The sequence below is a fragment of the Brachyistius frenatus genome, unplaced genomic scaffold (assembly GCF_029030835.1).
Source record: "Brachyistius frenatus isolate BFR_SWC_R1_liver_20210118 unplaced genomic scaffold, ASM2903083v1 Contig_1, whole genome shotgun sequence".
NCBI lineage: Eukaryota > Metazoa > Chordata > Actinopteri > Embiotocidae > Brachyistius > Brachyistius frenatus.
In genome coordinates, this window is record NW_027210600.1 from 1,754,413 (window position 1) to 1,773,113 (window position 18,701).

Sequence of the window (18,701 nt, forward strand, 5' to 3'; positions counted from 1 at the left end):
AATCAGTGCGCCTGTACACTGGTTGTCCCACACTTCAAGTGCAAGTCAATAAACTGCAGAAGCATCAGACAGTCGTGACAGTCGGCTCAGTGTAAAAGTATGTGAGGCATGAAGTGGCCTCCACCCTGCCTCGGCGTCAAGAGCTGGACTTCAGCAGGAAGTAAAGTAGTGACACGTACAAAATAAAAGCCTGAAGTTAAGCTTGTTTAGGGGAAAAAAAAAAACATTTTGCCAACATAACACACACACACACACAAAAAAAGCCCTTTTTAATATTGCTCATTAAGTTGTGATATAACTCAACTCAATTCGCATTACAGGCAAAAGCAATGAAAAGAAAAGAGCGTTTTCGGGAGGTGTTTCTTTGTGGACTTCGTGACCGGATGTTGCGTTTGTTCTTCTGGCTAACTTGACGCCAGTCACCTTTCGCTGATCCCGACCCTCCAGCCAATCAGCGGCTGTCGGGGACTCATGAACGGCGATAGTATCCACAAGAGACGGCTGCAGGCAGGAGGAACAAAGAGAGCCGCCCGCTGCATCGTTAAGACGGACAAATACCGACTCGGTTTCGGTAGGTCACTTCCCCCCCCCCCCTCACCCCCCGAAATACTCCTTTGTAATGATCAGACGAGCCTCTCCGTGTTGACTCATCATGGTTGGTTGTGTTGAGGGGAGAGAAAACTTGGCGTCGTGAAGAGGATTCATCGGGTCGTCGCTCTCGAAACCTTCCTGCCTCCGATGCGCTCTGCAGGAAGGTGCCGTGTGGTAAGTTTTTGTTCCTCTTCTGTTAAACTGTAATTTATGTGTCCGAAAACAATCTCAAAAACGACCTGACTGTGGTCACGTGTCGCTCTACAATAGGTGGAACCGAAAACTCCTCAAACTTTTGTGTGTTGTGTTTTTGTGAAGCAGCGAAAGCGGCCGACGCGTTCCTTCCACGCACAGACTGGAGACGAGTTTCCGAAACTCGACTGACTATTGTGACATTTTAGTGCCTCGTTGCTTCGCGACAAGTAAACGCACCAAAAGTGACCCCCCCCCCCCAAAAAAAAAACAAAACAAAAAACGAAACAAACAAAAAAAGGTATGCCCAAAAGAAAAGGCTGCTCTGATATTTCCTCAAACCGATGCAAAACCCTTTGAACAGGTAGGACAGGTGCTGCTGCAGCAGCAGGAGGTGAGTCGGTTCAAATCCAGCCGTTTTATCGGCTTCCTGACGAATTAAAGTCACTTGTTAGGAAGACATTCATGCGGAGAAGCATTTAGTGCCGCATTAAGTGCATCAAGCTGTGTTTTAATAGGGCAGCCTGTATAGATGATGAACTGCCAGAATTTGAATGGAGATCGTGGCAGTTTTTTTTTTTCTTTCTTTCCCTCCATTCAAGAGAAGACGGTTCACATTATGTAATCTCTACTGTTGCAAACCTTTCAGCTGCCGTTTTAAAAGAACCCTTTTTTTTTTTTTCCATTACCTCATTCATCCATTAAACAAATAATAGTTGTCCTTGGAGTTTGTATCTCCTCACTTGCTTCCAGGTGAGCCAGCAGGGTAATTAAAGGCACTAAGCAGTAGGATCTGCACTGTTTGACTTAACTCACAGCCCATTTGATTTGAAGTTCCCCCCCGCTATTCAAAGCTAAATGCTGCGCCTGTAAGCACACCATCTGCTTTGCCCTCCTGGGCATTGGCAGGCTACAGTCCAGATCAAGTGTTGTGAGAGATTTGTGTGGGTGGACCACAGCAGATGGTGAGATGGAGAACATAGCCGGCTGATGTGGTAGCTCGGCTAATGATTGTGGTTGTTGGTCTCATTTTTCAGTTGTGTTTGGCATAATAAACAAAAGCCACAGTCTTTCAACATGTACGCAGTTTCTCCAGGAGAACTCCCATCATGGGCAGTGTGATGAATGGTTTGAATGCTAATGAGCCTCCGTACACTGTTGAAAGCCAGATCATAGCCTCTCATCACAGAGGAACTGTTAACCCCAACACTGTACTTCCAACCATCTGGGGTTTGACCCTCTGGCCATTAACGACATCAGTTGACCTCCCTGTCACCATGAGGGTGGGTGGCAGGAACAAGCCCAGGTCCACGGCATTCGGAGGTAAACACTTGAGCTCTGTATTAGGTTTAGTTCATTTTGAGTCCAACAGGAAACTAATACAAAGGGCACCGGGCACCCTTGCTAGATAAAAAGTTTTCGATTCCATTGCAGCCGTCTGATGGAAATGTTTTTGTGCATGCATGCTGTGTCTGTGTGTGGTACCCATGAATTGGAGTTTTAAGCTGAAATACTAACTGTTATTGTTCACAGAGAGCTATTTGACTATTACTCAAAAACATGTTTTTGTCATCATCTTTTTTTGGCTTGTGGCCAGCAGACAGCTTTGAGGTGTATTACTGCCACCATCTGGCCATAGTCATGTATTACCACCAGGCTCTGATAAAAAAAAAAAAAAAAAAAAAAAATCCATCAACCCAGAAAAGTCAATAGTTGTATAAACATGTCAATTCCCCCAAAAATGATGACTATTAGGGAATTCAAAAACCTGACCCATCCCCTGCAGTAGCAATTTACAAAATGTAAATTGCAATAATTCAGTTAAGACAAACTTGCCCAGATTATTGGGTGCACCTAACCAATACCGATGCAGCAGTTACACTATCCAACCATCTGACGGAGTTTGGACAGAGTATAAATCTGGCTGTACTCTCTCCTTCAGCCTCCTGCTGCTGTCAGAAACCCGGCTCTGCTTATAAAGGTCAATAAAGGTTTCAGCTCGATCAGCTCCTTTTGCTAGATGTGAATGGTACATCCATCCCTAACAACGCTTGTTTGTGAAGATTTGTATGACTAAAAGGCTGCAGTTACCCCTGAATTCAGACAGCATATTTGACTTAGTCAAATTTTTTACAATTTTGTTGTTGGTTGACTAAAAGAAGACGACTAGCAGGAGATTTAACGTTTTTCCTCTTGTTGTTGTTTGCATTTCGTTGTGGAGACAGCTTTCCAGTAATAGCCTGTAGTGACTTAGACGGTGTTCAATGAACTGCTGAGAACAGCCACTTTGCAGTCATGTTTGTGACTGGTTTGGTGGCACAGTTCTGTTATTGTAGCTATAAAATATCCTATTAAAGCTGCAACTTAGAGATTTATATGTAAGAATTCATTACATTTTTATTATCCTTTTGAAAATATATAATTGTAGTATAATTTGGTCCATAAACTCCAACAGAATGTCCATAAAAAATGTTCTGAAGCCAAAAGGGATTTAATCAGAGTTGAAAGTAGAGCCAAGTGTGACAAATAAGAGCGGAGTCTGACAATTGGACCCAAGATAGATACTTTTAATCATTTTATTCAAACACGTATTGAAAATGTTTGCACAAAACACACTGTGCTGAGACACAATACATTTTTATTCAGCTTCAGTATATGCAGAGGATGTTTTTTCCCTCCAGATACAATTATGTTCTGCTGTGTGTGTGTGTGTGTGTGTGTGTGTGTGTGTGTGTGTGTGTGTGTGTGTGTGTGTGTGTGTGTGTGTGTGTGAGAGAATATCTACATTTGAGGGATTCCACTGCAATCAGCTCACGTCGGATAAATACTCACCCCTTCCACGCTGTGTACGCAGTCATTCCCCTCCATCCCACACGGGAGGGGAGGGGAGAGGGGGGGGGGGGTCTGCAGGCAGTGTGTCTGATGCTGACTCGGTATAATGTTAAAGTTGTAAAATCCCATTAAGAGCAATCTGGTGCTGAGCAGGGTCTGGCCGGGGCTTTACGGGACAGCAGGTCATTTTAAAAGGCCAGCAGTGCCCTTGTGTTTGCGCTGTGTAATAGAATCTAATCACTTGAGTGGATCACACTAAATTGAGCTGCTCTTTTTTTTAAATTGCTGCCACTCAGGTTTAGTTGCTCTTTGGGGCAATTGAAATGATTCTGTACAAGTGTGACTGATTGATAATAACTGTACTTTAGAGCGACTTTGGTACTTGATGGAGGGGGGAGGGGGAGGGGGGGTAAATGCTGCATAGTTTTGCCCAAAGGCTTTTGCCACTGTTGTGTGTAGGAAGGAAAACTAAGGCAAAAAAAAAAAGAAAGATCCATGGGTTGTTTTCTTGGCCGTGTCCTGATGCAGTTGATTGCACAACAGGAACTGCATGTAAAGCAGCTACGTTTCCCACCAGGTGAAGTCGTGAGCACCGGCGGCTAGCAGGTGGGTCGTGTTGTGGTCTGCGTCTGCTGGAAGGGATCATGGGGAAGACTAAGGTCTCGCTGCCCGCCCCGTCACCCGCGTGTCTGATAATAGCACCGTCCCAGTGGCTTCAGACTGTCAGTATTGATTAGATGGGACGCAAGATCTTTTTTTTCTAGCAACGGGGGTTTTCTATAATTTGTTCCCCCGTTTGAAACCAAGCCTGCTCGTAGATTCCTCCTTTAGGCAGGATGTGCCTGATTATAACTGAATAGGTTACTGCACACGTCAGCCCGTGTTGCCCGTCGCTGCTGAGGATTGGATTTTTCACTCGGCTCCTCGGGCAGATGATGGATGTTCCTTCTAGCCGAGAGCGTTTAGAAAGAAAGAGAGAGAGAGAGAGGGAGGGAGTGCAAGTTAAGTTACTGGGGCTGTTTATCTTTCACATCTGAGAAGGATGTGGCGTAAAGCACTCCTCCTGGAAGAAGCTTCCACCCACATGTTTCTATACTGGTACACCGAAGCTCTGCATGATATGCTGCATTGAGCTACAAACTCCTGTCATCGGAAATGAATCCTGACAGTGGTTATGTCCTCCATGTATTCACTCAGTGCTGCACGTAGCATTGCACAGTAACTATAATTTCCAAGTTTTATAGCGCTGACACTGAGCTGCTGTTGAGATGTTTTTTTTTTTTTTTTTTTTTAATGAGGCCCACTAACATACAGTTTCTGCAGTATGAAGACATACTTGACTGCCTACCTGCTGTATGTCGCCTCGTCCTCGTCTGTTTTCCTGCCAGAACAATCAGCCATGCAAAGCAGTGGGCCCAAACCACCGGGTCAGCGTGAGGGCAGACTCCACATACACTCCCCCTTTTCACTGACTCATCTCACCTCGGATGACCTATTGTTCACCGGTGTGTAAATGTTAGTGCAGAAATGCAGTCATACATGGCACCCCGCTGCCAGCGTAATGAAACAAATGGGGGATAACAGGAACACGGTGTATGCACATGTCAATATGCTGAAGCAGAGGCTCGTAACAAGCAGTGCTCTGATAAACCAAGACTACATCGCCTCAATTTCAGATCCGGTGTTGTTGTTCTGATCTGCTGTCATGTGTAGCTGTGTGTCTGTTTGTGTGGTACATTTTATATTAATTGGACATTGACTTAAAAAAAAAAAAAAAAAAATAGTTCAAACTGTGGAGAAGAATCAGAATGACTCGCCAGGACACGATCGGTCTCTCACTGACCTCCAACACATGCGTTGAAGGCTTCTCCCTCCATAAAGTGGGTGTTATTTTGAGATATTCTAATATCTGCATTGTTAACATCCATGTTTTCTAGCTCGCAGTCTTCTTCTCTGCCTTTGTATGCACATTGCTACGTAGGAAAACATCACATTCGGGTACATTTTGTTTCTTAGACCAAGAGTAGTTCCTCGTGTTCTTTTCATGTGACTTCAGCTCTCACACGTACTTCTACCTGTGGCCTCGGCCACCGTATGAACGTAGCCATTGTTTAGCCACGCTCTGACATGAATAATGGAGTCATCCTGTGTGCTCATTGATGTACACCGCTGGGATCCTGTTGCTCCGCTGACGTTCAGCATCTTTGTTGCCTGCTGGGTCTCCTGTAAGATGTCAGGATCTTTGTTCACAGTGGTGGGTTCCTTCTAAAGAACTCTTAGGATCTTCTGCATGATGAGTTTAAAGTTATGTAGGTCATGTCTTCTGCTCAGGGCATGCCCGGAAAGTGGCGCGCAATAGGAAAGTAGCAAATATTTGTATTTGTTTGACATTTGAGCTTGGAGATTCATTGGACTGTTAATTAGCAGATAAAGTGGTTTACTGGGTTGGCCTGTGAAAGCCGAGTTGGAGATCCCTCAGCTGACTGAGATTCTTCGAGGCGAGCGGTGTCATTAATAGACGTTGAGTCTCGCTGGGAGAGCGCAGCGTTGGTGGAGGTTGTGAAGGAGGTCAGCGGGCACAGACGAGGTGATGAGAGGGCCAGGCGGCGGAGGACGTGGGCCTCGCCAGACTTGGTTCAATCGTTGTATTGAACAGGTCTGATTTGAAAGCCAAAACTTTGCGTCTGTGCAGCCTGTAGTTTAATGTAGCTCGTCGCTCTGTCGCCGAGTTCTCTTGAGTTAAGGACAAATGAACATGTCTGTGAGGCTGCGAGTATCTGGGGCTCTGGGAAAGAAAAAGGTTTGATCAAAGCAACACAAAAATGGAACGGACACTTTTCACACCACAGTCTCTCTTTTTTTTTTTTTTTTTTTTTTTCCTCTTTCCCCTATTTTGTTTTGAATTTTTAATTAGAACTCAGTCAAGTCCTTGAGTGCAGCAGCCCATTAATTATCCAAGTAAATTCACACCAAGTTTGACTGGAGCTAATGACTTATTTTGTCAGGGGTAGATGACGCCACAAGCTCCAGCATGGCAGATTGAGCTAATTTAGCTGCTAAAATGACATGGCACTTTTGATCTGCTAACATGCCTCCCAGTTAAGCTCCATGTCATCACAACCATCCTATGGCCTACATGCAGAGCGTGTCAAGTCATTTTTGAGCATGGCTAGTTGTGCTGTTAAAATCTGTTTTTAAGTGGCTGCGTTAGGGGGAGAAATGTGTCACGAAATCAGGCGGTTTCTGTCCTTGTTGCTCGGCACAGAGCAAATCTCACAGCATCACAGCAGCACAATCTGACAAGCAAAGCAATAAATTGGAGACACAGGATCACCTGCTGTTGGTTGAACAGCAGTGCTTCATGTGGAAGTCCTGGCTGCACGCTGCTTCGGATGGTTCCAGCTGAATGAATGATGAGCTGACGTTACCACCTTTCTGAATTTTCTCAAGTTGGTCTTACATTTGATTGATGTCTTCAAATGTCTACTTCTAAACGTTACTCCTAAAACACCTTCGACTCCAGTCAGGTTGGTAGTAGAACAGAAAAGGGAAAGATCAATAGAATAATCATGCTGCAAATAATGTCGTTGTCATATACGTCCCTTTGTTGGTGCATCCTAATTTACTTTGTCAGTTCAACAAGAGACGTTTTCTCGGAAGGTTTGTTTTCATTTTTAGCAAACTTCAGTCAGAGCTGTGGTTGTGCTTGATGCTGCGAGTGTGGGGGATTTATTTATGGTTTCTCAGCAGGCAGTTGTGCTCAGCTGTACAAGCAGGAGGTGGTGACGCACCTTAGGGCTCCTAACGATGCAGCATCCTTATTGTAGTGTTTTAATGGCTGCCCTGATGGCTGCTGTTTCCGCCTTGGCCCACGGACAACTCAAACTCAAGATAATACAAGTGATCGGTCACGTAATAATTGATTGGATTTCTTTTCCCCCCCCTTGAAACACACAGGGTTGGAAATGATCACAGGCTGTAATCTCCCAGAGGCCTTCTACTGATAAATGGTTACCCCCCCCCTCCCCCTCCCGCTTCCCTCCAGGCATCATTAAAAAAAATGTCAAATCATTAAAAGCTGCAGTTCTCTGTAATCGTCACCCTCTTCACTGGATACAGACGTCTCCTGCCTCTTTTTTTATTCCCCCTCTTGTGGAACATGTTAAAATGCATCCCCAAGTGTTTGTCAGCTAAATTTGGAATTGTGCCTCCATTGTTGAAAACTGATTGCCCTGTTAATTAAGAGTGGATGGTTAAACGGCGAGGATGGAGCAGAGCTGTATTGGCAGCACAGCAGATGCTCAAACACCTGTGGACTAGTTAAAAGCTGCGTGTGCAGTTGGGGGTGAAAAGCTTTGAATGGGGGCCGTGTGGTCCTGAGAAAAAGCTTTAAACTGGGATTATGCTCCAAAAGAACTCCGTATAACAGCATCTGACAACGCAAAAGCCTTTAAAGCTGTTCACAAATGCCACACCTGAAGCTGGGGTGGAAAGCTGCCCATCATAGAGCAGATGGAGGGGCAATATTGGTCGGCATAATGGCGCACGTATTCAGTCTTTCTCTCCTGGAAGACATTCATGTTGTTGCACCTGGTTATTCACTGAAAGATAGTTTTCTAAAGAAGTGGAATAAAGAACAAAATAGAGCCATTCAAACCCTCGATCATCTGTCACTGCTATAAAGTTCTCCAATCACTGCGTCATGTTGATGTTTGTTATCTTTTTATATTAGATTGAAATAGATGATATGGACAAAACCAAATATCATGATATTTATATATGTATATGTGTGTGTGTGTGTGTGTGTGTGTGTGTGTGTGTGTGTGTGTGTGTGTGTGTGTATGATATATATAAATATCATCACAAGAAGATGGTTTACAACTTTTGAAATCAACAACGGGTTTCTCACGAGCGTGTTGTTTGCCACTTTCCAACAGGATTGATTGGTCAGTAGTTGGTGCTTTTACATGTTTGTTGGATGTTGATATTGCAGCAACGTTGTAAGCGCTGTTGGTGCTTTCATAAAATATTTACACAAAGATCTGTGATCAATAATCATCAATAATGTGGATATAATATTGTTGTTAATATACCTGGGTGGCCCGCCCAAGTAAAGTATATATTTGGGAAACACCGGTCTTTAAAACCAGGAAAAGACAACACATGATATGGCAGAACATCATGATATCAGCATGACCAACATCTACAGCGATTGAAACTTTTAAATGTTTTCAACGATAGGAAATCTGCACAGATTGTGTGTACTGAGGCTGCAGAAGGTTCTGTTCCTATACTCCTGAATATTTCTGTGTCATTCAGATCACCTTGACTTTAGTTTCCACACCAGCTCACTGACTGTTACTGGAGCTCTGAGCAGGGCAGAGCGGGAGGAAACAGGTGGTGACGAGTGAGGGGCATCGGGAGGAAGACTACTGCGTAAGCCATGTAAGCAGTCCCATTGTTTGGTCCGACCACACACGATCAGGGCCTTGTGTGTGTGTGTGTGTGTGTGTGTGTGTGTGTGTGTGTGTGTGTGTGTGTGTGTGTGTGTGTGTGTGTGTGTGTGTGTGTGTGTGTGTGTGTGAGAGAGAGAGATCTACAGGTTAAAATGTTTCATATGGAAGGAAACATTCAGCAAACATTTCAGTCACATTGGTGACAGATACAGTGCAACGGTTTTTTTCAGGTACTACTAATGATTGGTTAATCACTTAATCTATAAAACTAGAACCTGGTCAATACTGGATTTTTAAGGCTGATACCGATATCGGTAATGAGGGTAAAAAAAAAAAAAAAAAAAAAAAAAAGGTTAATATACCAGATATGGTTATCAAACACTTGTGACCGAAATATTTAATGGAGGCGGGATATTTTGCAGTTTAACAATAAACTACATCAGTGCAATGAAAGAGTCAACTTTACTGGGAAAAATATGTTCTGTCAATAAAACGTTGTCATATGGGCATATGGCAGACAAAACGTATGTCGATACTAATACATCTGTGATCGGCCAATAAAACCGATCAACCAATAAATCGGTCAGACGCCATATAAAAATGTCAAAGGAACATCAGTCACAACTTTGCAGAGCTAAATGTGACGTCTGCAAGTGTCAAGAGGTCCAAATACTTCAAAATATTTGGTTTACGTCAACATTTTGAAAAGCAAATCAGAAGACCCTGTCCTTTGGGAGGCTGGAATCAGAATATTTGGCCTCGTTTTACCGGTTTGCTTGAAAAATGGACCGATTTTCAAAATCGCTGCTGACTGTTTGATTGACTAATCAATTGGCCAATTCGACGCAACACGTCTGTGCGCTGCATCGCTGCAGTGTTGCTCTCTAACAGAGAGATGAGATTGTAAACGTTATGAATGTGGGCTTCATTCAGTAAATGCAGCCCAGAGGGCGGCGTGACAAGGCACAGGGTGCACCGCTGCTGCTTCGGCACCAACATTCCTCCGTGGTCAAGCACTACTTTACTCCACTCCAATTCCATCTGTTCAATAAAGCACTCAGAGTGCGGGCGGCTCGTCTTTAACAAGTGCAGCTATCGAGGAGTCGTAATTCTGTCTGTCGAGTCTTCGAGCGCCGGCCGCCGAAACTCGGCTCACTTGTGGAGATTAGCAGCAATCAGTGCGTTTATCACTACTTCAATCAAAACGATTTTTAGCCTTTTGACAGCAGCGCAATTTCTAAAACATATGAATGAGAAAATGTATTTCTTTTAGTAAATTACTGTAAATGATGAAAAGATTAACAGATTTTTTTTTTCCGTCTGCGTGTCAATGTCGTTAATGAGACACTGATTAATATGAACTGCCAGTTTTGACTCTTAATTCACTACCTTCACCCCTTTCTTTTCTTTTTTCTCCCAACACACAAACACACACTTTGGCAAGGGATGTTATCTTGACAATGATGCTTTCAAATGTGCAGCGGGGAAATGTTTGGCACTGAAAGGAGTGCTGGGTTGGTGCAGGGAGGGTTTGGAAAGCACCAAAGTTATCAAATGAATCAACTATTAATGGACACTCGTGGATTCTCGCGCTGATTAAATGAACCGCAGGGCAACAAAACACAAGCAACCCTCCTAAAGAACCCGAGATCCAATAATTCATTAGGAATATAGAGAATATATAGAGAATCAACCAAAGAAAACTTAATGAACAGAACATCAATGAGCAAAAATTAGCCACACTGGACACAAAGGAAAGATCCACCACTTTTCAGACATTGCTCTATAATCCTGTTAGCGCCCATGACAATATTACCATGGCAACAATCTACAGTTCAGTGTCTTCTTGAGCTTAATTGCAGGTGTACACACACACACACACACACACACACACACACACACACACACACACACACACACACACACACACACACACACACACACACACACACACACACACACACACACACACACACACACATCCCCGTTCACTGCAAACACACCAGCGGTCCCGCTACAAATAAACGACTCGATAGCACCACTAGAGCGTTCACAGGATACTTTTAACACCACCCCTTTTCCTTTTAATGTTTGAAGAGGTGTCGTCTTAAAATTTGATGAACTTTAAGATCACACAGACTCATGAGTATTCAAGAGTACAGCCCTCCCCTTCCTGTGCTGTATTCCTTCCTTTCTTATCTCTTTTTGTCACCGTTCTCTTATTTCGAATTGCTGCATCGTGGCCTAAATTTGAGCCGGATCCAAACAAATGCAGGTTTTCTCAGTAGAACATCCAACAGCGCTTTAGTGCCTCTTGCATGTATAATTCAAAACATTGTGTCAGGCCATTGCCTCTAATTGTGCTGTTGAGTGTTCAGCATTTGAGCTCATTAACATGCTCTGCCATCTACCGTTTATCATTAATAGCACCATTTCCTTGGTTGTTGTAAGTGCGCCATTATGCAGTGACCCACAAGACAAAGGTGTGTTGTTTTAGTTCACCACGGCACCTTCATCAAAAACCTTTGGGTCTTTTCTCAACGGAATAACAAGAGATTAGGTGGTGTGACCTGCGTCCTGTTGACCTGGCAGAGATGCACTTCTCTCAGGACGTCTGCACTCGGATGGATTAACAGGTTCGTTTCCAATCATCCAGCTGTGCTCATCTACCTTCATGACGCACTGCAGCGCCGTCTTCAAACTTCACATGTGGTCAATGCGTTGAGTTGGATGATATTAGTGGTGATGGAAACATGAGTTTCTCTCCATTCAGCAAAGACTGAATACACCTTTTATGAAGTGATATGGCTTTTGTTTGATGAATAAAGTATCCCACTGCTGATGAGGGGTGATTGATTGTTAGTGACGTGAAGACAGACTGATGTACCTCACATTCCTTAACCCAACTGTGGAAACTTGGAGCAGGCCGGTTGGGACTTACCTGTAGGTGCACGGAAACCGAGTCAAGGTGGCTGCTGAATTTTTCAACGGGTCCTAACCCAAAAGCAGCTGATATGCACTGCAGGCTTAGAGCGTTTTGGGTAAGGTTTCATCCTGCGGAAGCCTACATCACCATCACGTCTATTACCTAATTGTTGCAGCACACTGTTACAGCATGACTCGGGTGCAGCATATCAAGTTACAGAAAGCATCAGATTACTGAGGAAATGCTGACTCCCGTACATTTTTATGATCAGTTTATATGTCACAGTTTATGGGGAGTCATATCTCACTAAAATCTAGCTCCAACGACAGCAGAGGCACTGTGTGTGTTACAGGCAAATAAAGAGAGACCCAGTTGTAAATAATGCAAACAATCTCAAAGCACCACAGAACAACAAATCTACTTGGCTGAGGTTGCTATGGCAATATGTAAACCATGCAGGAGTCCTACAGCGAAAAACGGTAGCTTTTAAGGCAGATGAGCTTCTAGCAGTCTAAAGTGGAACGACAGCAGAGCAGCCGCGCAGCGTTCAACCTAATATGTAACCAAGTGGAAACTTTGTTTGTACCAGTGCTGACCAAGAGACCGTACATCACGTTGACACAACAGTCCCATGAGCGACAAAAGTATTTGACATTGTGTGTGTGTGATGAACAGAGAAAAAACACAATCTGCATATTGTAATTCAGGCCAACACACGAGTCCTTTTAAGAAAAGCTCCGTCGGCTTGTAGTGTAATTGATCTGGTTGGAGAAATGTTGTGCTGGTGTTTGTATTAGAGGGCTAAACATTAGCATGTAGCAGCTCTGTGGGGGCAGCTGTTGTGGAGGGTTGTTGGGTCTGGAGTCCATTCAGGCAGCTGTGGTGCACGGAGAGGAACGGTGCCGTCTGCAATTTATCACGGGGCTAACACGACTGCCGCGCAACAACACGACTACAATGTACAACATCCAATTTACAGTAGAGTACAGTAGCAGGGACTGTTTCAAGTAAGGTGGTGCTCTATTATGAGGCTGCTGTCGTGTGTTAAGCCAGGAAGGGCGTGTTTGTTTTATTTCTGTGTATAGTTTTAGGAGGCAGCACCGTTCACCACCAACATGTCCTGTCTCTACGAGTGGATTCAGTCTTTATGCAGCTCAACTTGTAATATGTGTGCAGCCCGTTTCCTAATCACATTACCTTGTGAAAGGGCTGTCTGCGTGGTGCGGGCGTACGTGGTGCGGGCGTACGTGTGTCTACGTGCGAGCTTATGAAAGCATGACAAAGATGCAAGTCACAGACCAAGCAACCGGTCGTCCACCCTGCCAGGTTTCCAGTCTCGCTCCCGAGCTATGTTCAAACACAGGACTTTTATGGCTCCACCAGACGAAGAGTTTTCCCCTCTGTGCTTTAATGGCGGCATGTGAAAGACCTTTTCTTGATTGATAGAGGAATATTACTGTCCACAAAACATTAGTCAACAGTGAAATTGTCCCTCTTCACCGAGGTAGTAGACTTTGAGGAAATACACAGACACACAATGAGAGCATGCTAACTCCACACAGAGGCCTTCACATGTGTGGTGTTGGTAAAGGAGCCAACCACTCTGAATCATTTGCATTGAAATGTTTTCTCTTCTACCATGATGGCAGTTTTGCTGTTTGGATTGCAGAAAGAACTGCACTCTGTGAGAGAGTTAGCTTTGGCTCGTACCTCCAACATGTGGTTGCCAACGGATTCTTCTCCTCGGTAAACGGAGACGTGGAGACGTCAAACTGCGGCTCATCCTCGGCTGTTAGGTGTCTTAGTCTGAGGGAAGTCATTTGGACAAATGGGCCCATTATTGACTCGTCCACTACCTCGGCCGACAAGACGTTTCGATCTGCACCATGTAGATTCATCCATCTACATCACCGAGGAGGAAAGGAGAATGGTTTTAATGTGTATCTTGTTTTATTCTGTTTAGTTTCCATCGAGGTCCAACAGCACTGAGTACTATATTTTACTCCTTCCCGTCTTTACATCTTACCGTGTAGTCATTGTTTGACCTTATTTCTGCTTCTCTTGCCAGTTGTCCCCTTCCTTTTATGTGTCCCTTCTTGGTGCTGCAGGTGATGAGACATCTAAAAGGTCTTTTGTCCCTGTTGTTCTAATGATCTGGGCTCCTATTGAGTGTATGTCTGGCCCACCCGCTCTGATCTCCACTTGAGGTCTTTCAGCATCTTGCTGCAGTCTTATCAACACACAAGGCCACGTTAAAGCAAGGTAGTCCTGCTGCAAGCAGCAGAAACCTTCAGCGTGGGTGTTGTTGAATCTGTTATGAATGTGGTGAGTGTGCGTTTTTTTTCCTTTTTGTACAGTGTAAGCTCCAGTATGATATTTCCTGCTCGAGTTCATTTGGAGCCGCGTCATATTGAGTTAATGTATGCAGGATTCAGCATAATACCCTCCGAAGACGGGAGAGTGCAGGCAGGCAGAGAGGAATGCCGTTGTGCGTTTGCTGAGGAGGGGGTAACAAGTGAGAGGAGGGCTTTCTTGTCTCCCAGGGGAGAAAGATGAGAGCAAGAAAGTATGGATTCATACAGGGGATGGTGTCAAAACACAGGCGAGAGGAAAAAGGAAATACGGCTGGGGTGGAGTAAGTTGTCATAGCTGAGCCTATTGTATAAACACATCTTACATATCAAAATGTCACATTGAATTCTCCTGCTGGGCCTGACTCACTGGCTTATAATCTTATAGGCACAAAAAAAAAAAAACACGGGATAAATCTGTTTAATTTTAGGTAACTTGCCCCAAAAGTGGCACAAAGGAGAACCCATCTCAGTGAATCATTTTACGGAGACACAGGATTGTCCAGTAAAACAGCTTAACCTTGCTCAGCATCCTCTGGGAAACCACTGTGTTGGCAAATCAAATACACAAAAGCCTACATTCTTTGTCAATGACTTTGTATTTCATGGTTTCCCTGTGACCTGTAACAGCATGCTCACACCGATGCAGCCATTGTTATGTCTTTAACGAAGTGCTGTTATTTTTCTTAATGCCTGAAAACGATCCAGACGTAATTATAATTTAACTTTGTTCATTTCTCATTGTTTAATCCTACAGGCTGGTTAGTTGGTCGATAATGAGGACCACAGGCTCGTGTGGTGACCAGGTTGGCTGATGAGTTTTCACTTGTGTAAAAACATTTTGGATTAATTGGTGGAAAATACAACGGACTGTAAAAAAAATGGTTAATGTTTTAATGATATAAAAGAGAGTAATATAGAGATGTGACTGTTTCTATCAAGATTTATTGCAAAAGTCTGAGCTACACCAGGTGGGCACCCACTTCACCATCTGGGTTTTTTTGGAGCCAGAAGTGACTGTATTTGGACAAGTTGGGGAGGAGCGAGCGGTGCATCTGAGAACCAGAGGACACTGTGCTCACCCATCTATACCGGAGTGTCAATCAAACCAGACACGCCCCCCCAAACATGTTCTTTGTGGCCTAATATCTAATTAATGCTGGAATTATTTCTTTATATCTCATGAGACACTTTTTGAATAGGAGTGTTTTGGACGGTGAGTTTTTCCCCCCGAGCCCTCAGTGGTATTTCATTTTAAGGCACTTCCACCTTCACTTTCCACATGCAGAGACTACGTCCATTTCTATACATGGTCTACAAGCTACACAAACTCCAGGCTCCAAAATAAGGATGGTGAATTCTGACTTTCAGTTTTGTAAAATGCAAAATAATATTGGGAGGTTGAATAAAGACACATGGAGGCAGCGCCGAAACAAGAGCAGAGCTGTATTAGAAGACACCAGCTGAGTGTCTTTGCTGTTTAGGTTTCGACTTGGAACAACTCAACATGTACTCTCCAGCTGTGTTTCCCCTAAACAACGTACAGCGTGAAAAGCAGAGAGGGTCCATGTCGAGAGGAAAATAGGAGACGCGAGGTTGTGGTGACTTTAGAAATCTGTCGCCCTGAGCTTTCACGCCGAGTCTGCTTGATATCACCGTAAATGTTGATATTGTCAGCTGGAGGAGGTGAAGTCTGAGGAGCGGTACACAGATCAAAAGGAGAAATAGACTCACTTCATGTAATGGAATGAACTTCTGCCCTGAAGTTGGAGCGAACACAGACGGAGTGGACGCTGAGCTGCATTTCTTGTATCATGAAATATCTTTAAGTGTATTAAGCTCGGCGCGCTGGCGTGGAAAAATACTTCAAACTGAGTGACAACTGCTAGCCTGGTAGCAACTGTCATTATTGATGTGGTGCCACGGCAGTCAGCAGATTCATATGCTGGAATTTAGACTCTTTAAAGATACAACACACCTCCCAGGGACGGCACTTTTTATGTTGTTGTTTTTTTAACACCCCTCCATGACTGCCTGAGTGTCCATCGGCCAGTTCAGCAGAGCAAAGTGGAAATGAGCCGTAAATCTAAGAGAACTGTGTGTGCCCACATTTCTTTCCACTGTTGTCTCTTCTTCAGGAGCGCAGTCAGTGCATCTGTGAGAGTGGGTGGTTTAGCACTGCTTTGGAAAGACTTTGAGGGAGCTCCAATGGAAGCCCTCCCCTTCTCCCTCCCTCCCTCCCTCTCTATCTTTCCCTCCCGTCCCTCCTCCCTCCAGCAGCTGTTTTCCTGTCTTAGCTGGGAACTGGAGCCAAGCTGTTTTTTTCCTCATCCTCTCGTCACAAGCAGGAACTCACAGACTTACTGATATACCGCACATATACACACACACACACACACACACACACACACACACACACACACACACACACACACACACACACACACACACACACACACACACACACACACTCTCTCTCTCTCTCTCTCTCTCTTTTTTTTTTTTTTTGTTGTTGTCTGTCTCTGCCCTGTCCGGCACCACTCGTCTGGCTGCTGTTGACTGCACTGACCTCATTTTTGGACTAGAGACTGAGGAGCAAGTATTCCCACTCTTTTACTTGGCTGCTGTGATTGCGTGTTCACATTGCTGTGTGAGAGCCGGCTGACTGTCAGGAGAAATGCTTTCATGGTAAGATGTCTGTTTGACCACTTCTGTTGCTTGACCCTCTCGCTTGCTTCTTTCTCGGGTTTCCCGTCTCTCTTCTGGCAGAGCTGCCCCCCGGGCTCGGCTCATCTCACGCTGACAGACTGTTTGATTGGGTGCTACAGCTCTCTCAGGGTGTCCCAGAGAAAGTCTTGAAATGAATGAAATGTCAGAGTTGTTGCGAGTCTCAAATGACATCCAGTGCAACATTTCTCTCATGTCTTTAAAAAGTCTTCCAAGTCTTGCTGTAAGTGATATTCACATATTCACATTAGCGTTTAAGTGTCACTGCATTTCTGAGTGAATTTTTACTAAGTAATTAAGTCCACTTTGATGTCCGTTGGTTTCACTGTCGACTAGTTACAGGTTTGTTTTTGTATGTAAAAAGGCAGCAATGTGTTTGTGTTCGTCAGCATGGATTAAGTCCTTGCTGGACTTGAGTGGAGTCTTTCACATGCGAGTGGCTGCTGAGAGGTTGGTGAGCGGCTGGACTTTCTGTATTGTGTTACACCGCTGCTGCGTGAGACTCGTTGCATTCCTGACTCATAATTACACCTAACCGAACCTGTGAGGAGGCGTAAGGGTGTAAGGGTCGGGTTGTACTAGAAATAAAGTGTTTACGATGTGACGTCCAGCCAAACCGGACATCAAGTGTTAATACCTGATCAGAACGGCAACATTCGAAATGTGTGAAGAGTGAAAAGCCAGCTATCATGAGGGGTTGGGAGATGCACCGTCAGTAAAATATGGGAATAACTGCACCTGTTTTTGTTCATTTCTAGTGCTGCAGCGTGTCAAGAATAAAAAGTGTTGGGGAGGAATTCAAATCTTGGCTCCTTTCTCACCTCTTTTGAAGTTGAAGTGGGAGACGGTGTAGGATCATTGGTTTCTGAAAGAACAGAAACGTTTGGAAACAGATCCAATGATCTCATGTCAGAAAGGTGTGAAGCTGAAGGTGGGGGTACGAAAGACATTTTACAATCCAACAAATTTGATTAGTTAGATAAAACACTCTTATAAGCATGATCATAATGGAAAGGGGACAACACAGGGCAACATGAAATGCTGATGTGGCAACTTCCATCTGATGTAAATGTTTTTAGCTTTATGGCAGCTCGCCAGCAGGTTCTGCGTCGAGCAGCAGGTCCTGATTTCTGAGTTTTGCTTCACGTCGATTAAAACAAGCTGTGAGTGGAGTTGTAATAATATCCTTGATTCATATCACACTTTATTCCTTTGCACACAGAAAAACAAAACAATACACAATACAATTTACAAAAAAAAAAAATAATAATACAGTGTAAACCTAAAATCACATTGGCTGAAAGATGCAGTTTCTGGATTGCCCAAGCTCCTCTGATGAACTGCACACAAACACACCAAAGAGCTACAGTATATTAAAATGTATGTAATATACATGTGTACTATACACATGTAATACAGTAAAACTCCAAAACAGGCCCAACATTTCAGAAAAAAACCCAACATTTTCACTGCACTGTGAATCTCTAATGGCATCTCTTGATACATCCTCAGAATACGATTCAGAAGTGTGGCTGATAAAGAAATTGCAACCGACACTGTAACTGTCTTTTATTTATTGTGGCTTTGCACGATGGCGTCGGCTTTTGTTTTGTTTTATGTCTTGTC

At 44.0% G+C, this 18,701-nt stretch overlaps 1 protein-coding gene across 3 annotated transcripts in view; it reads left to right on the top strand.

Annotated features, from left to right (window-relative positions):
- Positions 1-447: 447 nt before the first annotated feature.
- The window catches only part of LOC138620696 (SPRY domain-containing SOCS box protein 4-like), a 39,631-nt gene continuing 21,377 nt past the window's right edge, over positions 448-18,701 (top strand). Inside the window, exon 1 of one of the 3 annotated variants that reach the window (XM_069698145.1) lies at positions 448-765. The gene's annotated coding sequence lies outside the window, so the exon portion shown is untranslated. Of the gene's footprint in view, positions 766-8,693; positions 9,061-16,862; positions 17,037-18,701 lie in introns of those variants that run through there. The other 2 variants (XM_069698329.1, XM_069698239.1) reach the window with 2 other exon arrangements.